Source organism: Lepus europaeus, chromosome 1, assembly GCF_033115175.1.
Source record: "Lepus europaeus isolate LE1 chromosome 1, mLepTim1.pri, whole genome shotgun sequence".
Lineage (NCBI taxonomy): Eukaryota > Metazoa > Chordata > Mammalia > Lagomorpha > Leporidae > Lepus > Lepus europaeus.
This window is the reverse complement of record NC_084827.1, coordinates 61,759,051-61,769,244: the sequence shown is the minus strand read 5'-3', so window position 1 is coordinate 61,769,244 and position 10,194 is coordinate 61,759,051. Positions and strand designations below refer to the sequence as shown.

General features: G+C 38.3%; 1 pseudogene; it reads left to right on the top strand.

Annotated features, from left to right (window-relative positions):
- Positions 1–774: 774 nt before the first annotated feature.
- On the top strand, positions 775–2,421 carry LOC133762740 (dnaJ homolog subfamily B member 9-like; annotated as a pseudogene).
- The last annotated feature ends 7,773 nt before the right edge of the window (positions 2,422–10,194 follow it).

The following is a 10,194-nucleotide window of genomic DNA, read 5'->3' as shown; positions in this document are numbered from 1 at the left end:
TGGCTTCAAGGTAAGGGCAGTATTTTAACCTCTGAGAAGTTTGAAAATAAAAACAAACCAAAAAACCTTATCCTAAAATACTCCACTTTCAAATTTTTTTTCTGACAGCCTTAGCAGAAATCTTAAATTTTATTCATTACAACGTTTGAACAGAACTTGCTTAACCCTGCATCTTTGTTAAACATTTGGAGGAAACGTGTTGCAGGGTATTGTCAGTATCCGTATTACGCTGTTTAGATTCTCTGCTTGCGGTGCTTAGTTTCCCTGCTAGAGTGAAGCCTGGATTGTTGCTCGTTGGGGCGAGGGGAGTAAAGATTACTCATTTAGACATTTGGGTTATTTACCTTGATAATTAAATATATTATTACCCCCTCAGAAAGTGACTTCTTGAAGATTGAAACCCTTTAAAATGTTTAGGTCTTTTACCTTTTTATCAACAATTTTTGCATATGATGCATCTTCAATATTCACTGATAAAATTTGATAAATTAGATATCAAAATGCCATGCGTTCTTCACGTATGGCCAGAGTGTTAGTGACAAGTTAGTGAGAGTTTGCTCAACTTGGCTAAATTCAGATTGCTCACATTAGGTGGATTTCAGAGTTACAAAGCCTATATAACTGAAGCAACAGGAATGGGTACAAGATACTAAGCTTAATTTTTTAATACTACATTATTTTACTATGTATTCTGAAGATTCTTTTTTTTTTAAAGGAAAATTATTAAGCTCCATGGGAAACCAATTTTTTCTTTTCTTTTTTAGGATATTAGAGATGGCTACTCCCCAGTCAGTTTTCATCTTTGCAATCTGTATTTTGGTGATAACAGAGCTAATTCTGGCCTCAGAAAAGCTACTATAATATCTTAGGTGTGCCAGAGTCAGCATCAGAGCGCCAAATCAAGACGGCCCTTCACAAAATGGCCATGAAGTTCCACCCTAACAAAAGTGTCCTGATGCTGAAGCAAAATTCAGAGAGATTGCAGAAGGTAAGTAAATGACTCGGAGGTCTCATAGGCATTAGGTAGCAATAAGAATGATAGCTAAGAAGTGTCTGTATTTGAAGGTTTTGTGGAGATGGAGAGCACGTGGTACTTATATACAATAAGATTCTCTGGACGTTTTTTTAATATAACATAACTTTGATGCCTGAGTGAATGAATGATAGTTAATAGTTTTATTGACATACAGATCTAAAAATGTTGAAAGTGTGTTATTTTGTTCTATTATTTTAAAAATTGCTTTTTGTATGTGAAAGGAATTTTATATACCCCAGATCCTTGTCAAATAATATATGAAACACAACATTACACTAAGTATGTAGATTAAATATAAAATGATTAAAATATGCTCAAATACCTTGTTGCTTTTTATTCATTTGAACTGCATTTCACAGCTGCATTTGTCTGTGAAGGAAAAGTATGCAACAGATTTTCACTTGAAATGAGTTCTAAAGCAAACTGCTTGTCTAGAGCATTCGGTAATTGATGGGTGTGGGTAACTGAGTAAGGAGCTGGAATTAAATATTTAACTAGTAAGGAAATAAAACATCTGAAATTTGTTTACATTTGATGATTTTTTTTTCAAGAGAAGTAATGATTTTATACAAATGATACAAAGATTGAAGAATTCTAATTGTTGCCCACATACATAGCAATATATAGAGCAATGCTAACATGTATTTAACAAAATATGTGTTGGGTATTTAACTACAGGTGACATTGAGCTAACTGTTGATAATACAGCAGGCAACAAGACAAAGTCCCCAACTTATAACTTACATTTTAATATCCTTATGTATGTAGCATTTTGCTTTTATTTATGATGTGAAATCCTTCCCAATGGACTTGAATTCACTTATGTGAAGAGGTTTGAATATATGTAATTTTGAATATTTTAGATACTAAAGCATTTTTATCTTTTTTAGCATATAAAACACTCTCAGATGCTAGTAGGCAAAAAGAGTATGATACAGTTGGACACACTGTAAAGGACAGAGAGGTAGTGGAAGCCCTTTTGAGCAATCATTTAACTTCAATTTTGATGACTTATTTAAAGACTTTAGTTTTGTTTGTTTGTTTATTTTTTTGGTCAAAACCAAAGCACTCAGTCCAAGAAGCATTTTGAAAATCACTTCCAGACACACCAGGATGGTTCCAGTAGACAAAGGCATCATTTCCAGGAGTTTTCTTTCAGAGGTGGACTGTTTGATGACATGTTTGAAGATATGGAGAAAATGTTTTCTTTTAGTGGCTTTGGCACCACAAATCAGCACACAGTACAGACTGAAAATAGATTCCTAGGATCTAGCAAGCACTGTAGGACCGTCACTCAATGAAGAGGAAATATGGTTACCACATACACTGACTGTTCAGGACAGCAGTTTGTTCTTTTTCTGTTTTCATTAAATTCAACTAGTTGACTCCTCCTCAGTATCTTTGCAGCAAAGATTTTTTCTTTGAACTATTTTTGACAAGTGCATGATTTCACTTAATTTAAGCAATTTGATATGGCGGTTAAATATATTTAAATTGTTTTTGACACATTCAACATTCAGCAGTAGACAAAATCTAATTCTTAATTTCACTAATTAGCAAAGTTTCTTTCTAAAAAGAATTCTGCTGGTCCTTTTATTCTACATACTCTTAGGCTCACTTATGTGGCTAGTTTTACTACCCCCCCCAAAAAAAAAAAGAATTGAGTTTGCCTAATAACATTAGACTAAACTTGGAGAGTTACTGAACATTTAAATTGTGTGAACTTGAATGATTTTTGCCATGAAACCTTTCCTAATTTTAAATTGTGTACTCTGCAGCATCTGTGACATGAGTTGCTAAATGTACATGGAACTGTATAATTGAGTCAGCAAAGGAAAGCATTATCTTGGTTAATTGCCAATGAAAGCTTTAGAAAGGGAAGGTTTGTTGTTTACCACAGAATCATGCCTTTCTATAGTAGAACTGAGGGAAAGTAAGTGATTGTATAGCTCATTGTCATTTAGACTGAAAAAGTTGCAAACTTAGGAAATATTGCCAAGAGACAGTTATGTGTTTGGTCCCTGTCTAATGATTTTAGAATGTTGAAATAATGGCTACTTAGACACCTTTTCACATTTAGTTGTTGGCATTCTAGGACATAATTTGAATTTATGTGTTTTGTGTGTGTATAGTTGCTCTGCTTTGCATTCGTCTTTATCTAGAGGTTGACTAATACCTCATTCTGTTTGTAAAACCAGCCAGTAATTTCTGTGCAACCTTATTATGTGCAATATTTTTAGATCCTAAAAAATGTGTGCTTTTGTTTTCCGATAGACTTATTTCTTTAGTTCTGCACTTTCCACATTATACTCCATTTGAGTATTAATCCTGTGGATACATGTTAAAACTAGTAAATGACCCATACAGCATTGCATACGAGAGAAATATAAACTTTTTTTTAAACTTTTATTTAATGAATATAAATTTCCAGTGTACAGCTTATGGATTACAATGGCTTCCCCCTCCCACCCGCAACCCTCCCCTCTCCCGCTCCCTCTCCCCTTCCATTCACATCAAGATTCATTTTCTTTTTTTTTTTTAACTTTTATTTAATGAATATAAATTTCCAGTGTACAGCTTATGGATTACAATGGCTTCCCCCTCCCATAACTTCCCTCCCACCTGCAACCCTCCCCTCTCCCGCTCCCTCTCCCCTTCCATTTGCATCAAGATTCATTTTCAATTCTCTTTATATACAGAAGATCAATTTAGTATAAAGATTTCAACAGTTTGCACCCACATAGAAACACAAAGTGAAACATACTGTTTGAGTACTAGTTATAGCATTAAATCACAATGTACAGCACATTAAGGACAGAGATCCCGCATGAGGAGCAAGTACACAGTGGCTCCTGTTGTTGACCCAACAAATTGACACTCTAGTTTATGGCGCCAGTAACCACCCTAGGCTGTCATCATGAGTTGCCAAGGCTATGGAAGCCTTCCAAGTTTGCCGACTCTGATAATATTTAGACAAGGTCATAAAAGACAGAGTGAGGATAGTAACCAATGATCCTAAGAGTGGCATTTACCAGGTTTGAACAATTATACAGCATTAAGTGGGGAAGAGGACCATCAGTACACACAGGCTGGGAGTAGAGCCATTGGTGGTAGAGGTTATGATTACAAAGGAATGAGGCCCAAATACGCTAGACAGAGTCTAGAACAAAGGACAGAGTCATTATTAGAGGAGCTAAGAAAGGTGCTGTCTAAGCTACAATTAAGTTTTCTGATTGAGAGGCAAATAGAACCTGATAGAAGGGGCTTGATAATGATCTGTTGGGCTTTAGGCCTTGTAAGTTAAGAAATATAAACTTTTTTTTTTTTGACAGGCAGAGTGGATAGTGAGAGAGAGAGACAGAGAGAAAGGTCTTCCTTTTTGCTGTTGGTTCACCCTCCAATGGCCGCTGCGGCCGGCTCATTGTGCTGATCCGAAGCCAGGAGCCAGGTGCTTCTCCTAGTCTCCCATGTGGGTGCAGGGCCCAAGGACTTGGGCCATCCTCCACTGCCTTCCCTGGCCATAGCAGAGAGCTGGCCTGGAAGAGGGGCAACCAGGATAGAATCTGGCGCCCCAACCGGGACTGGAACCCAGTGTGCCGGAGCCGCAGGCGGAGGATTAGCCAGTTAAGCCATGGCGCCGGCCCGAAATATAAACATTTACAAGCTGATAGTCACTGTTGTCATTTTATTGTTAAAAGTTTATAATGCAGTTCTGGAGGAGTGGATGGTGTATAAGCCATGGGCAGTATTCCCAAACTTGTGACTTTCCTGAAAATGCTGATAGAACAGAATTGATGGCATTTGATACTAAAAATACTGGAAGCTAAAGTTAAATAGAAAGTTCTCAAAACTAGAACTCAAGTCATTATTTGGGTGCCAAATATTACTTTATTGATACCTACTGAAAATTGCTGGGATATTGACAGTTGTTTTCCAGTGCCTGATACATAACAAGATGGCCTGTGATACCTGACCTTTTGATCAATATTAAATGTTTCTTCTTTTATACTTTATCATTAATCACTGGTTTTCATTTAGTATTTTCCCCCTGTATTGCATTTGAAATTTCTAATTGTATTTGTATTCTTTCATTAGCATTATTTTAAATTCAACTATGAATATTAAATCTTACTATTTCTAGATTTGGCCAGTGTCTGAATGATTGAAAATTTCATGCTTTATTGACCTCTCTCTCTCTCTCTTCCTGATAATGGAATTAATATCTGGTAGTTTAGCTCTTTTAAATTCAAGCCATGAGATTGGTCTCTTTTAGTGTAATGACTTAAGATTCCCATCACCAATGAGTAATATAGATCCAATCTGGTATTTGCTTTGCTTTTTCCACCCAGTGTTGCAACAGAGCTACTTAGGTTTCTATGTTAGTTCCATTTAATATGAGAAGAACTCTTTCTGATAACCCTATATTTTATTATGTTGAGGCCCTTAACTGTGCTGCCCAATACCATACTATCTGTGTGTGTCTTCTAAATTTGAATTAATATGAATTCTTTTAAAAATTTTTATGTATTTGAAAGATGAGAGAGAGAGAAAGAGAAGACACAGAAATCCTCTTGTTCACTCCCCAAATACTCACAGTACCAAGGACTGGGCCAGACCAAAGTCAGGAACCCAGAATTCAACACAGGTCTATTATATAGGTGGCAGGGACCAAGCTGCTAGAGCCATTACCTGCCGTACATCAGCAGGAAACTGGAGTCCAGAGTGGAACAGGGGATTGAAACTAGGCACTGTGATATGAGCTATCAACATCCAAGTGACATCTTAACTACCACATCAAATGCCTGATCCAAATTAAATAAAAATTAAATTTTAAGTCCAAAGTCACATCAGGCATATTTCAAATGCTCAATGGGCTCATGTCACTAGTGACCAGTATTTGGAAGTGAATAGAGCAAGAACATCTACATAAAGTCCTCTTGGGCATTGCTGCTGGAAGGTCTTGGTTCCCTTACCTCCCATTATCAAACATTTTTTTCTTTTGTCTCAGGTGGCCCCTTCATTACTGCTTTAATAATTATTAAGATTACTAATTAATGAGGAGAGGCGGCAAGATGGCGGAATAGGCAGGAAGCACACTTAGTCCGGGGGGAGAGAAAGTTTAATATAAGTGGAGATACTGTAGTGTCAAGGAAGAGTAGGGGATGTAACAGCAGAGGAAACTCTTCCGGAACTAGTGATTCACAGTGGACCTGCGTGGAGAGCGTGGGAGCCCAAGTTCGGGACACCAGCGGCAGACTCAACACACCAGCGCTGGAACGCGAGGTGAGCCGAACCTCCATAGCCCGAGATACCAGCAGACAAGCGGAAAGAGGAGGCTAGAGGGAACGAGGCTTGAAACTCCGTGGGGAAAAGTTCACCAGGCTAACTAGAAGAGAGAGAAAAAAAAATAAAAAAAGTGACTGATACGGACACAAGTTTCTCTCTCTCCGCTCACCTCTCACAGGCGAGCAAGACAGAGCAGGCGCCATTTTGGACATACGTCATAAGCAGGGCGACCTCAGGTCTGCACCAGCCCTGAGCCTAGCAGAAAAACCTGACTCTGTGGGGAGGGGTGAAATAACAGGAGATTAGCATCTAACTTGGCAACCCAGTGGGAGACTGCAGGAGAATTGGAGCCCACACTGAGGGCAGCAGAGATTCCCTGTGTGGACCTTGGGAAAGAGCTTCCGATCTCTGGCTCCTGTGGGTATATCATTTGCCTGCTAACTACCTCCAATTACGTTCAGCTGTGCGGAATTACTTCCCTTTTAAATCAAAAAAAGAAAGAGAGATTTACCACACCTAACCTGGGAGTGTCATCCTTGACACACCCTCAACCCTGAGGAACCAAACACAGCTCTCAGTCCACACCCATCTCAAGCCTCTAAGGCTCCATTGAAAGCAGACAGTCCACTTAATATAGAGCCATAGTGTAACAAGAAAAAACACCACAGTGAAGAAACCAAATATCTCCAACATGCCATACAACAAACGCAAAAACCAAGCTAACAAGAACAAGGAAGAAACTATGACGCCCCCAAATGAAAAAGACACCCCAATTCAAGATTATGAAGATGATGAGATCGAAGAAATGCAAGAAGCGGATCTCAAAAAATTGATAAGAACATTAAGAAGTTCTCAAAAACAAATTCTTGAACTACAGAAATCCTTCATGGACAAGATAGAAAATCTCTCTCGTGAAAGTGAAATATTAAGGAGGAATCAAAATGAAATGAAACAACTAGTGGAACAAGAAACTCTGATAGTGACTAGAAATCATAATGAAATGAAGAGTTCAATAGATCAAATGACAAACACATTAGAGAGCCTTAAAAACAGAATGGGCGAAGCAGAAGAGAGAATATCAGACTTAGAAGACAGAGAACAGGAAAGGAAACAGGCAAACCAAAGAAAAGAAGAAGAAATTAGAAATCTAAAAAATATTGTCAGGAATTTACAGGATACTATTAAAAAACCCAACATTCGTGTTCTAGGAGTTCCTGAAGGCATGGAGAGGGAGAAAGGATTAGAAGGCATTTTCAGTGAGATACTAGCAGAAAATTTCCCAGGTTTGGAGAAGGACAGAGGCATCTTAGTACAGGAAGCTTATAGAACCCCTAATAAACATGACCAAAAGAGATCCTCACCACGACATGTTGTAATCAAACTCACCACAGTGAAACATAAAGAAAAGATCCTAAAAGGTGCAAGAGAGAAACGTCGGATCACTCTTAGAGGATCTCCAATTAGACTCACAGCAGACTTCTCATCAGAAACCCTACAAGCTAGAAGGGAATGGCGAGACATAGCCCAGGTACTAAGAGAGAAAAACTGCCAGCCCAGAATATTATATCCTGCAAAGCTCTCATTTGTGAATGAAGGTGAAATTAAGACTTTTCATAGCAAACAGAAACTGAAAGAATTTGTTGCCACTCATCCTGCCCTGCAAAAGATGCTTAAAGATGTGTTACACACAGAAACACAGAAACATGGTCACCAATATGAAAGAAGGTAAAGGAAGGAAACCTCACAGCAAAAGATCACAGGAAGCTCAATTTCTCTTTGACATAGAATTAAACTCTGATGCTCTGTTAAAGCAATGTGTTAAAGTAATCTATTATGTTCTCTTGATGTCTGTTAAATTCTAATTGTTCAAAAACAGCTGAATTTTTATTAAGAGCTATGGGCTATTTAAATATGTGCTTTTTTCAAAAATTTGAATATCTGCTGCTCATAAAACTAAAGCGTTGTTGGTTCTGTGTTTAGCTGTCCTCCTATAGGTTCCTATGGACTTTTTCCAGCCACTTTTATTGTATTCAGTACTTTGGGATGGCTCTGTAAACAGATGAAGCCAATAATGTATTAACAGTACCAACTGAGAGAAAGTATGGTTAACTGAGGTTACTAAAAAGAAAAAGCAATTCAAATCAATTGGCAATCTACAAAAAGAGTTAAAGATTTTAAAAGCTATTCTTAAAATTGATGTATTGGTCTATTATGCTATATTATATGTGTGTACATATTGTATGTCCACATGGGGAAATTTTATTAAGAGTTTTATTTTAAATGGCTTATAGATAAGATTGTCCATAAATTTAAGCTGCTAAAATCAATCAAAGATACATTTTAATTTGTGTGACCTGAATCTGTGTATCATATGTTTTAGACTTGTTGGTAGAAAGAAACTAAAAACATTTTAGATGGTTGTGCTTAAGTTTACTGGCTAAACAAACTACACCATGTTAGATATTTAAGAGGTGTTTTCAAATACATGATTCTTAAAATTTATAGAAGGCATTGGACCTTCTGGTAAATGTTTTCTTAAGTTGTTATCTAATGGTTGAAACGGTTTGCTAAGTATTCATGTGATATTGCTATTGTCAGCAAGTGATCTAGGACTTGCTCCCTCATTTCTCTATTCTAAGCCCAACTTGTTCTTTCATTTCTCTATTCTCTTCAAGGTAGGAAACTAATTCTATTATGAAGGAATCTGTAGGATGCACAATTTAATCTTTAGACCTTAGAAAAGAGATGGCTAACATTTTTCTGCAATAGCATAGCCAAAATAAGAACTCAAATAATAATCTCATAGCTAGATTCACTTCGCCATCAGCGAAGTATACAGTAAGGAGAAAAAACCTCCCTTTCAGACCAAAGGGAAAGAAAGTTTTAAAGTGAGAATATAATTTTCCTCATGGGCATTGTCTACCTTAGAAAAACTACTACAGAACATGCCTGTGACTATAGACTTGTAGTTCAGGCCACCGAAGATTAGAGATGGGAAACGGGCACTCTCTTGACTTGCATCCTCTGGTCTGCTTTAACACAAACCAGGAGGAAAAGAAAGCTTGGCATCAGAAGCAATGGGTGGCAGGCCTACTAATGGCTGATCTGCACAGTGATCTGCCCTCAAGGAGACCCAACAGGCCAGTCCACTGCAGTGGCTTTCCATGAGGTAAGCCTGGGCTTCAGCAGAAGTCAGCTTGTGAAGAGCCCTGGCAGCTCTGCCAAGAGTTGGATCACTGGAAATGGACCTGCCCTGGAGTCGAAGGATGCCCAGGTCAGAGCCACAGATCTTATTGGCTCTAAGCTGAAAAGCCCTTCACTCAGCCCAACTTCCAAAGTGACCACTGCAGCTGAGGGGATGGTCAAGTAGGGTCAGCAACATTGCAGGCAGAACTGTAAATTTCTTGTTAGAGATGCCACCTGCCTTTACCTGGCCAGCTCTCCTCCCAGGCCAGCCAAGTAATGAAAGTCAACAGAGTGCCTTCCCCTAGGAGGTTCACACCTCCCTTAGGATATACCCCATGTGAAGAGATAGATAGGTCTGGGCCTCTGAATTTACAAGGCCTAAAGCCCACCAGATTATTATCAAGCCCCTTCTATCAGGTTCTATTTGCCTCTCAATCAGAAAACTTAATTGTAGCTTAGACAGCACCTTTCTTAGCTCCTCTAATAATGACTCTTTCCTTTGTTCTAGGCCCTGTCTAGTGCACTTGGGCCTCATTCCTTTGTAATCATAACCTCTACTCTACCACCAATGGCTCTACTCCCAACATGTGTGTACTGATGGTCCTCTTCCCCACTTAATGCTGTATAATTGTTCAAACCTGGTAAATGCCACTCTTAGGATCATTGGTTACTATCCTCACTCTGTC